The 13,631-nt window shown below is 43.0% G+C and overlaps 1 protein-coding gene across 4 annotated transcripts in view; it reads right to left on the minus strand.

Annotated features, from left to right (window-relative positions):
• Nucleotides 1-7,039, minus strand: part of gbf1 (golgi brefeldin A resistant guanine nucleotide exchange factor 1) — a 78,846-nt gene extending 71,807 nt beyond the window's left edge. For 2 of the 4 annotated variants that reach the window (XM_040033835.1, XM_040033834.1), the window contains exon 1: nt 6,745-7,039. The gene's annotated coding sequence lies outside the window, so the exon portion shown is untranslated. The remainder of the gene's footprint in view (nt 1-6,744) is intronic. The other 2 variants (XM_040033837.1, XM_040033836.1) reach the window with 1 other exon arrangement.
• Between the last annotated feature and the right edge of the window lie 6,592 nt (nt 7,040-13,631).

A 13,631-nucleotide genomic window follows, 5' to 3' on the forward strand; every position in this document is an offset into this window, starting at 1 on the left:
GGGAAAATAATGATTGGATACCTACTGAATTTGGAACATTAGGCTTTGGGCTGAGGGCGCAGGAGGGATGGGAGCTAAAGGATGGACCATGGACAGATACAGCCACTGAAAGACGTGTACTGCTGCCTTCTCCCTGACAGGACCATGAAGGAATTCTGACTGACTGCCAGCAGATGGATGACCGTAATGATAGTCCCTGCCTGTGACGTGGATGAGGCAACCATAGAGTAGTAACGCCGCTAAACGGCTAGGAAAACCAGTGGTAATATCTAATGTATCCACCAGGGGGAGCAGTGTGGCGCTGCAGTCATTTACAGGCTGCTACACTATATGTTTACACTTGTTCAGGGTTTTTATAATTATGACAGACTCATACCTGGATATGTGTTTGCAGCAAATAAAATAGAGGCTGTGCGCAGCGAAGCAGCCAGACAGAAAGTACCGTTTGTGTTCTCTGATTATTGTCGACTTGTGTTTCTAAACATGAAAGCATAAAACGAGGCTTTTATTGCACTGCTAATGTTCTTATATACAATGCAAAATCAAAATGTAATATGGTATTTTAATGGTGAATAAATAAATGAACACTTTTATAACACAATTGGTAAAAATATATTGAATGGATGACTTGACAGTAGCTTTACTAATGAAGTATGGATTGCATCATGTTAAAATGCAGTAAATTGCCTGCTGTGACTTTTACAGACAGGTAAGAAAGCACAGGCTGTCATTAGCATCACAGTGGGTTCCTTTGTCACACAGTGGGTGACCATTCAGAGCGCTCCCACCCCCACAGAAGCCAGCGACTTCCAAACCCCGGCCCAAATATCCTCTCGATGCCAGCCCTGATTTTAATCACATGTAAACGGTATTCAAGGAATCACTGACAGAACGTATTTACAAATCACTGTTACAAAAACAATCATTTTTTCTGTGATAAAGTTTAGGAAAATACAAAGTTCAAAAGAGGGATTTTCTCATTTTAGTGCTTGTTGTTCAGCTGCAGCGTTTCATTTGCACTGAAACTATCGTCACCTCTTAAAGATCCATCCAAGCAGGTACCCACCATCTCTGCCTGTCTGTAAGTCTTTCTTAGTGAAAGTCATCAATGTTTTTTCACCCTTAATAAAATAATCACAGAATAATTTTAGATTTTAACATGGAAGTCCCACAGGATCTTAGCTCGGTCATTCTCCACCACCCAGTTTGACCTCAGGACTTCCAGGCCACACTCGGCACAGATGTTCCTGTACACTATGCCGGCCACTTGGTTATGGCGTTCCATGTACGCCTTGCCTGCTAGCATCTTGCACCCTGCTGTTATGTGCTGGATTGTCTCTGGGGCATCTTTACACAGCCTGCACCTGGGGTCTTACCTGGTGTGATAGACCCCAGCCTCTATGGATCTTGTGCTCTGAGCTTGTTCCTGTGCTGCCATGATTCGTCTCTGTGCTGCCTTTCAGTCCAGCCACTCGTAAGATTTCTGGATGTCAGCCACCTCCGCTATCTGCCAGTGGTACATACCGTGCAGGGGCCTGTCCTTCCATGATGGTTCCTCCTCTTCCTCGGGTTTCTGCTGCCTGAGGTATTCACTGACCACGTGGTCAGTTGGAGCCATGTTCCTGATGTATTCGTGGATGTTCGTTGTCTCATCTGGCCTCCTTCCTTCCGCTTAGCGTACAGCCTCAGGGTGCTGGATTTGGGGTGAAACCCTCCATGCATGGTCAGGAGCTTCCTTGTCTTGATGGCAGTGGCTTCCATCTCCTCCTTTAGCCAGCTTATTGTCCCAGCAGGGTACCTGATCACGGGCAGGGCGTAGGTGTTGATAGCCCGGATCTTGTTCTTGCCATTAAGCTGACTCTTCAGGACTTGCCTGACCCTCTGCAGGTACTTGGTGGTTGCAGCTTTTCTAGCGGCCTCTTCATGGTTCCCATTTGCCTGTGGGATGCGCAGGTACTTGTAGCTGTCCTCCATGTCTGCAATGTTGCCTTCTGGTAGTTCAGTCCCCTCAGTTCTGACTACCTTCCCTCTCTTTGTTACCATCCAACTACACTTCTCCAGTCCGAACGACTTCCTTTGTCTTTGCTGTATATCCTGGTGGTGTGGATCAGTGAATCAATGTCTTGTTTACTCTTGGCAAACAGCTTGATGTCATCCACGTACAGGAGGTGATTGACAACTGCTCCATCCCGTAGTCGGTATCTGTAGTCAGTTCAGGCCTATGCAGAACAGCAGTGGGGACAGAGCGTCTCCTTGGTAGATCCCACACTTGATGGTGACTTGTGCTATGGCCTTGAAGTTGGCCTCTAGTGTTGTCCGCCACATCCCCATTGAGTTCCTGATGAAGGCTCTTAGGGTCCTGTTCATCTTGTTTAGTTCTAGGTATTCCAGGATCTATGTGTGGGGCATCGAGTCACAGGCCTTCTTGTAATCAATCCAGAAAGGGCACAGGTTGGTCAGTCTAGTCTTGCAGTCTCGGACGACTGCTTGATCTAGCAGCAGCTGGTGTTTACCTACTCTGGTATTATTACCCATCCCTTTCTGTGCCCCGCTCATGTTTTGAGCCATGTGCTCATTCACATCATCTAGTAGATCTTCAGAGAATACTTTACGTAGTCGTGGTAACCGGCTAGGGAGGATCCAGGTTTCAAGCTTCGCTATGATCCCATTTCTCAGGTCAGTTTCTCTCACACTCAATGATCCTTCTTCCATCACACTCGGGGTCTCGGGTGGGGGTGATGTTATCTACCCCCTGACCTGTTGCCCTGGCTCCCCTTTGCCGTACCAGTTTTGCTGCCGTCAATCTGGTAGTATTGACGGCGGCATCCAGTAAAAATACTGGTGGTCGCCAGTGCTACCCCTCGGCCTCCTAGTAGATGCACCCATGTTATTTTTTTATAAATCCTAGGTGACATCTTTCCCCAACTTATTGTTGTCAATAGATTTTTCAGAAAACGGCCCTTGGTCACCAGGATTTAAACTAGTCCACGATTTTTAGCAGATGCACCACCGGTATGCTTTTCAAGTCAAACCACAGATATTAAAAAAAAGAAACATACATTATTGATCATACTATTCGGAACAGATAGGTTCCAATAAAAATTTGAGTAGGTGTACTGTGTCATTTTATGTGTGAGACTTAAAAAATTCAATGTCAAATACCAAATTTCTACAAAAACTATATGAAAGTTAAGTCTTCAAGCTTCAAGTTTAAGTCTAAGAACTATGACCCCTAAATGTGCATCGAATATAAGAAGCAAACAGCAAATTTCCGTGTCTGGCTTTCCAATGCCTAAAGCCAATATGGATAACCAAACAGAATCAAAATGACATGTGATTTATATTTGACAAGCAGTACAGGTCTGAATAGTTGGATTAACCTTGTTCCTTTTGCCATGACTCTCATGGCAATTTTTCATACCATTCATTTTTTGAATACACAGAAAGCAGCCTATTTAAAATAACACCCAGATATAAGTGTAATAGCTGGATACAGTGACAGGCGTATAGCTGATGGGGGGGAAAAAAGGATAATATTAAGTAGATATTGGCAAGAGGATGAGCCCAATGCTCAGGAGCTGACAGCAGTCTGGAAGAATTACCAGACATTCATTTCATGAGCCACAGTTGTTAACGGGTCTGTATTTCCCCCACAGCATATGCAGAAAGTCAGGTCTCTAGTTGTTACATCTGGGTGAGACAACTACATCTACAGTGTTACATACAGAAGAGGACAGAATCATTAGGTCCCTATTTTTAAAAAAAGATGGCGTATTAGAGTTGAAATTTAGAGACTAAAGTTGAAAATCTAGTTTGTATTTCCAGAACAAAGTCGAAATGGTTGTTTCGAGACAAACCACCACAGTTCCCAAACTGTCCAAGTTAGTGACATCACACTTCAGAATTGTTTTTATTACAAGGAAGGAAATTATTTCTCTTTTAGCACATAAACACAGTGTGGTGATAAACATAAGGATGTTAAAAATGCGGTAGAGAAAGCTGCATCAGGTGACATGGAAAAACCACACAAACTAGGAAGAGTGGATTTATAGAAGTGAAATGCTGGTAATGGACAGATACAAGGTTATCTGTGGTTGGACCCTTATGTAATAGAAGAGGACATGTCAGGAAATTGCACTTGGATCACCCAACTCTATCATAGTCGAGCAGTAATGCCTGAGCCGGGAAACAAACCACCCTAAAACCTTACAATACAAAGTTATGGAAAGTTTACACTTTGTTTCAAAACGATTAAATCTGAGATGTTGCTTTATTGTAAGGTTATTAAAGTTTTAAATTGTTTAACAAATAATTCTAACATTTACATATGATAATATTAGAAATATGAAACAACATCTTCAGCAGTCACAATACTCACGATTTATAAGTTACCCTAACTTGGCTATCGTAAGTAAGCTCATATTCAACATATACACCCCAGATTTCTTCAACTCTGGTATCTGCTTCCTTCAGAAGTTCTCTGATGACTCAGCAATTGTTGGCCTCATCGCCAATGAGGACAACAGGGACTATAGAGAACTGACTGAGGACGCCGTCAACTGGTGGTACCGGAACCACCCCCATCTCAAAGGTGAGAAAACAAAGGAGCTGCTGGTTGACTTCCACAAGCACAAACATCCTCCACCTACCTAAACTACAGTGAACATCCACAGAATGGACATTGAGATAATAGAGTCATAAGTACTAGCGTCAGCTGACCAATAAACCACACTGGCCGGCCTTCAAGGTGTGGCTGATAAATACAAAAAAATAAAATGATCCGACCAAGACAAAAACTGTGGTATTTTGTAAATATAATAATAAACGCGAATTCACTTTGTAATTGTGTAACTTTATTAGTCCTTCTGAAATGCGCCAACAACATTGAGAGTAACATCCTCCTCTCTGCCCCTTAATGCTCTCTGGTCGCTATGGTAACGTGTAAATATTACTTTCAAAATAAGACAACTACAACACGGGAAAAGACCCAGGAAACCGAGTTAACGATAAAAACCCTGAAGACCATAAATTTCACACCTGAGCCTCAACTCTCGGGACCTGGTACCAAACGACGGTACCGGTCAGTGGCCCGGGGATTCTTTCGGTCACTACCCACAGCTCGTGACCAAAGGTGAAGGTAGGGACGTAGATCGACCGGTAAACTGAGAGCTTCACTTTTAGGCTCAGCTCTCTCTTCACCACGACGGACCGGTACAGCGTCCACATCACTGCAGCCACAGCACCAATCCGTCTGTCGATCTCCCGCTCCCTTCTCCCATCACTCGCGAACACGACCCCAAGATACTTAAACTCCTCCACTTGGGGCAGGAACTCATCCCTGACCCGGAGTGGCCACTCCACCCTTTTCCGGCTGAGAAATCTTTGGGTTTTTTTTCCTTTGTTTTTTTAAATGTGAGCTGACAGCACACTCACATCTGTCATACACATCAGTCCCAATGCATTTACACGGAAGGTGCATTCACGTGCACACATGTACATATGTAAATTTGAATCCAAATTCCCAAATGTCCTCACGTGGGCGAGTCAGGGATAACTACAAGGCTGGATGTGGTCCAGGGCCATACAACGCCCAGATGTGGACTAATCTTTGAGCATTTCATTGACTAGGAAATTAGTTGCCAAAACATCCCTAATTTACAAAGTAAAGGCACCTTGTTCCACACCTAAGTAACTTTGTTTTAGTAGTGTCCTCTGTGTGCAGGGGCCTTTATTTAGTGACACCTTGTCCTACCTGCTCCTTATAATGTTCATCTCAGGGGCTGGTGATGTCACTAGGGTCGTGCTTATGGACGATGATGTCGGGCATCAACGATAGTCAAAATATGCAGCAGCAGCAACTCACCAATTAAGCTTGGCACATTTTACTATTGTTAAATTTAATTAATTAAATTAATGTAATTACAGTCATCATATTCAATTGGCCTCATATATTCATGTCTCATCTCCAACAACAGCTGACACAAGCAACAAAAATTAAATGTATTTTAGGTTCAGCTAATGAAACCTGACAAATAAATATCTTTGTCACAGTTCTGGTTTTTATTTGGTGGAAACCAAAACATCTTTGATGGGGTGCCAGGATTTTTTATGTGCAGGAAAACATTCTATGGTTAACTTGTACTAACCCTGTGAAATCGTAATATTTCCTTAGACAGAAAGAAAAATCACATAATACCAACCCCATAAACAAGCTGAGTAAAAAGTAACAGTGTTTATGGAACAGTTTGTGCTTGTTTTGGGGGAAAGTGGTATTTTTAGCCCCTGTCTGGATTACAAGTAACTTCCGGTGATTCAACCTCTGCGTCAGAATGCAGACAATTTTATCAATCAGTGTAAAAAGAAACAAAAAAATAAACTCAGCCATGCAAGCTTCTGATAATCTAATATGCTATGTGGCTAATTAGATTAGGCAGTATCTCCTTAAAGATAAACTCAACAGGCTCTCTCTCATTGAAAGGCAATTATCATTTGAGCAAAGAAAAACATGGCGTCAGACTTAAGTTTAATCGACGTTCTGACGAACTCAAATGTAAATGAGCAATTTACGGGACCAATTACCTGCAGGCTACCTACTTAGCTTAACTAGCTAGCATCTTATTTAGCTACTGGTAGCTGTGTTTTCATCATCCAAGCCACTATGTACGTCCCTGATTTGCTTAGGATAAACTTCCGCTGAGTAAAACATAAAACGCTTCTGTTGCCCATTTGAAATGAATATATTACCTGTCTAGGGCGGTTGTATCGCAGATGAAGTCCTTCTATAGCTAATGCTAGCCTTGCTCGGTAAGCTAGTAGGCTAGCCGGCCAAGAGTGAATGAAAAAGACCAGAGTTCAGTTCAGTCTCCGCAATGAAACAAAGCAAAAAGGTCGGACATTCCACAGTGCGATAGCGAAATATTCCCAAACACCGCCTCTTCATTCGCTTAAAAATGCTCGACAGGTCAGTAAAGTCTACACCTTCCAGCTGTCACTCTGCTCTTAGTAAACACACTGACGTGGAAAAGCTCTACACTCTCAACCGAACTTGATTGCACAGTTTTGATTGACGTGATACTAAACCAAGTAGTTTTTAAGGTTATATACGGCTTCATTATACAAGTACGTATCAGATCATGAAATAAGGCTGATTGTTATATTAATGCTTGTGTTACTTTATAACTATTTACAAATAACAGGGGTTCTCAAAAATACCACTTGCGTTACATAGTGATAAAGGCGGGACTAGTGGCGTAGTTAGGTTGCGAAGGACAGATGACGAAAGCACGAAAGGAGCAATCCCACTGTGACGCTTAGCTGTCATTTGGCTGTGTTCTGGCCATTACACGTACTTTTCGTTTCATTTCTAAAGCAGTTTATGTAAAATATTTGTAAAACCGCTTAAATTAAAGCTGAAAGTCTGGAATTCAATCACATACTGACTGATTTAAAATCCTCTGTGGTGCTGTACCAAAGCAAAACCACACAAATTCTATCTTTGTCAAACAAATCATGACCCTAATTGCATGGTTTGATCTTGCATATTATTGTGAGTCACATTTGCATAATACTGAAGCATCGAGCTGCATGTTACTGTTGCTGCTGCAGATCTCTTATTTGAACTGCTATGAAACATTTTTGCCACCAGTTTTCTAACTATTGTTCTAAAGGTGATACTGACATACACTCCATGGTGACTGGGTGCATAACTTATTGTTTTCTTTGAAACAACTGTACCTACTGACTCCAGTTCCTTCTGGAGCTCTCCACACGTCGTCCTCGGCTCTCGGACGTGGCTCTTTGTACTAAGTGGAAGGATTGTTTTCTGATATCTGATGCATTTAGGCTGTTGTCGTGGCTTTCCGTGCCTTTTTGCACCTCTCTTTTTCAAGAGTTTAGTACTTCTCATTATTACACATGACTCATCTATGGACATTGATGGTTTGACTTCTTAGCATGATCTGGGTTATCAGTGAAACCTAATAAAACATTTCATGTCAGCAGCACCTTTAGAAATTGTTGACAGTTCAATACTTATTACACAGCTGTGCAGGTATCAGGGTCCCCTTTGGCCCTTTTTTTCCGGTTGAGTATTCCGTGTTTCCTGATGTGTGTGTGTGTGTGTGTGTGTGTGTGTGTGTGTGTGTGTGTGTGTGTGTGTGTGTGTGTGTGTGTGTGTGTGTGTGTGGCTCAGGGGCTGTTCTGGTAATCTCCTGATTCAGCATCCAAAAAGAGACACTGACTGCCCCGGGCACATCATTGGTGTCTCACACACTAAGAGACAAGACTGAACATGAAAAATTCAATTTTATTTATATAACACCAAGTCACAACAAGAGGTGCCTCGAGGGAAATAATACAGAGAAACCCAAGATGACTGCCTATGACCAAGCGCTTTGGCGACAGTGGAAAGGAAAAGGTCCCTTATAACAGGAAGAAGCCTCTGGCCCATCCAGGCTCAGGGAGGGGCGGCAATCTGCCATGAACAAGTAGGGTGAGTGGAGGAAGACGAGACAAAGACACGCCGTGGAAGAGAGCCAGAGATTAATAATCACTAAATGACTAAATGAAGAGTGGTGCATGAAGACATAGTGAGAGACAAAGGTGACAAAGAAGAAACAGTCATGGGAATCCCCCAGCAGCCTACGCCTATTGCAGCATAACTAAGGGAGGATTCAGGGCCACCTGGTCCAGCCCTAACTATATGCTTTAGCAAAAAGGAAAGTTTGAAGCCTAATCTTGAAAGTAGAGATAGTGTCTGTCTCCTGAATCCAAACTGGAAGCTGGTTCCACAGAAGAGGGGCCTGAAAACTGAAGGCTCTGCCTCCCATTCTACTGTTAATGTATAATGTAAATTATACTGTGTTACATAATTAACCTGAGAGTGAAGAAGACTCCCCAGTTACACAAAGAAACTGGAGTGCGTTGATGTGTTAATATAATCCCCACTGATGTGTAATTAATTACTGTACATTTCATTGTTATTAAGAAACAGACAAACGAGGGAGTTCAGGACACGCTGTTAAATGCTCAGTGTCTGTGCCATGTGTCAAAACAAGAGCTAGAGTGAAACTGAGTCAGGGCCAGGAGTGTGATAGATACCAAATTAAACAGTTTGTTGAGTTTTCTGATTGTTAACAAACACATGTTAACTATTAACACATGTATGATCTGAAACATGTACCTGTTACGTATCTGTCAGCATCTGAAAACCTACTCAAAAATTAAGACTTGAGGAAGGGAGCAAATCCTGTATGTATGCATGTTTGCTTTGAACTGGGTCGGTGTGGGGGTCCACTCAGCACCAGCTACAGTTCCACTCAGTGTGTACCCAGAAGCCACCATTGTGTGTGATCCTCTGCTCGCTCTTTCCAGTCTGTTTGATGACTTGGAGATTTGTAATTGCAACATTTCTAAGCAAATATGTGCATGGGTTTCCACAGTGACAGATACACGGGCACCCCCGCAGAAATAACACACCGTGTGCTTTTGATGTCCTTACATAAATATTTATTTAAACATATTTCATTATCAGAGAACCACTGTTAGCTGTCAAACCTTCCAAGACTCAAGAAATTATTTTTAATGACCAGGAGTTTGTGTTGCACTCAACGATATCCCTGTGCTACCATGATCAGTGGCTTAGTTCTCTCCATGACATTTCTTTCATCCAAGCTAAAAATATTGATTTAAAGTCGTGGACGTGATTGGGTTTATCATGAATGACAGACACAAGAATAAGAGCACTGATCTTTCTTTAACTCTGCAGGGTAAAGTTTGGATTATGGATGCACTTTCTTATTGGACGTAAACCGGGTGAATTTTCAGTAGAGTGGCGCCTACCTACAGAACGATCCCGCTAACAAACCTGACTCAGCGGACCGAGTTTGATCCGTCCACTCTATTCAGGGCGCCCGGGACAGCAGGGTGCGATCATTCCCCGAGTTAATAGTTCTGATTAAATCTTCTGGAACCTAAACCATGTCCTCCTCACAGCCTGATGTTCCTGCTGAGCCTCCGGAGTCGCCTGAACCTGAATTCTCTGTCAGCGGGTTAGAAAAATGTGTCACATCTAGATTCTGTCAGCACAATCGGACTGATGCCTTTGACTTTGTGAAAACTCTCAACAGCTGTCCTGACTTTAACAGCATGAAGGTCCCTGCTATAATGTAACCTGAATCAGACCATGATCTTCATTTGAATCCATCATTACTCCGAGCTAACCAGTTCATCCTGAACTAAACTGCAGATTATTTTAACCTTTAAATAAGACCGTTTGTTTACCTTACTTCATTTTGTAGCACATTTCACAACATGTACAGACCCAGTATCTGATTTGAAGCCATGAGCACTTGATGTAAGCTGAGCAGTCCTCAGCAACAAACCTCTCTTCTTCCTCTCCTGTCCTTCTTTCTTATCTTTCTCCATCTGATTGAAGTTCGCTCTTTAAAATGCAGCAGTGGGACCTTTAGCAGACATTCTGCACACATGAACAGTTTGTGTTTGCTGCTGTTTAGAAACGCTGCATTTGTAATGATCTGCTAATTACAAACTTTACTCTTTATGCTCCTCTCGCTCCTCTTTCGTAGCTGGATGCTGAGCACAGCAGCCAAACTTATGCACAGCTGCGCTTTTTGGATCCAAAAAACAAACAACAACAACAACAACAAAACTGAGTTACTTCCCACCTATGTTGTATAGCAGCGGTCCCCAACCTTTTTTGCGCCACAGACCGGTTTATGCCCGACAATATTCGGGTCAGCTGGAGGCGCAGTCGAAGATTGCAGGGGTCCCAGATCAGATGTACACACTGGAACTCTTTCCCATGTTGCTGTCTGTGTTTATTGTGCTATGGTGTGTTGATATCTGTGCATTCCTGTATTATCCTTTTGTGTTACACATTTCAATGTTTTTTTCCTTGCCATCTAGCCTGACCTGTCTCCCCAATGTGATGTTTGTGTATTGTATGTACGGTCGGCAAGGCCCACATCTCGGTTGTGGGCCTTTAAGGCCTTTAAGGTGTCGCGGATAAATACAACAAAATAAAACTAGTACCGGTACCGAACTAGTACCGGTCCCCTAGGGACCCCAACGCGCTTTACACACCCAGTCATCCACCCATTCACTCTCACATTCACACACTGGTGGAGGCAGCTACAGTTGTAGCCACAGCTGCCCTGGGGCAGACTGACAGAAGCGAGGCTGCCATATCGCGCCATCGGCCCCTCTGGCCAACACCAGTAGGCGGTAGGTGAAGTGTCTTGCCCAAGGACACAACGTCTGAGACTGACGGGTTGGGATTCAAACCCGGACCAGCCGCTCTCAGCCATATTGCATATGGCACATGGTCGCCTGCTCTAAATCGGCGCCCGCTGAGGTACATCAGTGACGGTTGAGCTCCTGGTATCATTGGTGTCTCTTCCTGGTGCGGGTTTTTTCTTTGTTTAAAAGAAAGATAAATAACTCTGTCCCTGTTTGGCCTGAACAAAATAACTTTAAAGAACTGTGACCTCTGTTCTCCTCTGCTTTTGACCTTCTGCAGTGGCTATCAACTTCTGGAGCTGGGCCTGTGCACCACTTCCAGTCAAGTATAAAGGACGGAGGAAGACGGTCTTCGCTTCTAGTATTTGGTAATGCCATTTGAGTCAACTAATGCACCAGTTGCTTTTGAGCCCCTAGTGAACGATGTCCTCACTCTGTCTTTGTCTAACTCGACCACATCCTAATCCAACTTTAAGTCTAACATCTGTCAAGTTGGTCAACATCTCTTGGAAAGCCGTCTCTGTGTAAAGGGTGAGATGTGAGTGGTTCACGCCAGGTTTAATTTCTTGGTTTCACTGTTGAGAAAGGTCAGTGCAAGCAGTGATGGAGTGGCCTGCCCCCCCAGCAGAAAGCAGCTTCAATGATTCATGTTGATTACAAATAGATTCCTGGAGAAACAATTTGCAAAATTTTACCACCATGCCCTAGACTAATTGCAGCTCTCCCAAAGTTAGATTTCAGTGGGACTCAAGAACGAAAGCATCACTTCCTGTTCCTGTTACAACACACAGCTTATCTGTGCAGCCAGGTTAGTTAAAAACTCGTAGATAACATCTTATTTCATAGTGTAATAATTCACGTTTCTGTTTAATCATCTGCTGATTAAATTCACAGTATTCATTCACCCTTAGAAACTGTCTCTGTTCCCAAACCAACAAAAAACAAACCAAAAAAACTTCCATCCACTCTCAAAACCACCCAGCTGTTTATTGATCACGTCTTCTTATTTCGGAATAATAATTCACCTCTCGTGTGTGGAGCGCTCAGTCTTTTATCCATTTTCACCCCCAGACTAATGGAAAAACTGAGCATGCTAACCACCTGCACTGATGCCGCTCTTTGCTGTGTTGCATCATCCAACCGGTCAACTTGGAGATCTCACCTGCCCTGGATTAATTATGCGCACAACCACATGACATCAGCGACAACTCTACTGTCCTTGTTTGCGTCCCCAGTCGGCCACCAGCCTCCACTTTTTCCAGATGCTCTTTGTTTCCTCTTTACAGGATATCTTACACCATCATTTCCAGTTGAAGGCAGCTGAAGCATCAATGGCGTGAGAGGGGCTGGGCTTGGTGGACTGGGAAAGATATGGCCTGGTTGCTCCAACTTGGACAAACATTACAACTTTGTATAATCTGAAGACTCCCTACATTTTGATGTCATTACTTCAGTGAGAAATCTGGTGTTGTCTGATGATAAAAACTAAAACCCTTGAAACTGGTCTTGTGCATAAACACCTGCAGATATAAAAAAGATTTCATGGATGATGCTGCAGATTGTGTTTTAAGCTATTACAATAAAGCTTAGCTTCCACCCACTCGCATGGATAAGAAAGACACAAACCACGTAAACACAATTTTCCTACCCTCCTGCCTGCTTTGTAAAGAGTGCAGAGGAAAGGGGAGAGAGTGATTAGTCCCATCATAATCACCCGTCCCCTCAGCACCACCGCTCCACTGCAGCAGGCCAGAGACCACACCCCTGATATAAACAGATATTGATCTTATCTGAAAAATAAACCAATAAATGTAGAAATACAACATCTTGAAATACTTTATTTATCAAACACAAACTGTCGCTAAACATAATATATTCTTGAAAGGTTTACAACAGACATGGCAAAAATCTCCATAGTCCTGAATGCACTCCAATGTTTCCAGAAGCCAGAACTCGAGCTGTAAACTGGGAATCAAACGAGGTTTTTATGGAGGTTTCCTGTGGGATATGTGGTCTCTGTAAACTGACCTACATGCTTAGCTAGCTGCACAGTCTGAATTCTTTGAGCTGGTTGCAACAGTCTTCTTTATTAAAACCAAAGAACTGTCTCTTGTTTACTATTCACTCTCTGCCCTTCTGTATCACCTGAGCTGCAGAACATGGACAAGTAGTTTATCAGTGCTGGCATTCAGCGTGGGCTTTTCACACACCAGGTGTAAAAGAAAGACAAATACACCTGCCTTCCATTGTTGGTCATTTTCATACCCAACCTGCACCAGTGGTTGGATTTGCAAGCCTCCAGGGCTAGCATCAGCAGCAAATGGCATTGAAAGATGACAAACACTGTATTGTGTATATGTGTAATATCATAT

The sequence above is a fragment of the Simochromis diagramma genome, unplaced genomic scaffold, assembly GCF_900408965.1.
Source record: "Simochromis diagramma unplaced genomic scaffold, fSimDia1.1 OVJJ01000176.1, whole genome shotgun sequence".
NCBI classification, from domain to species: Eukaryota; Metazoa; Chordata; class Actinopteri; order Cichliformes; family Cichlidae; genus Simochromis; species Simochromis diagramma.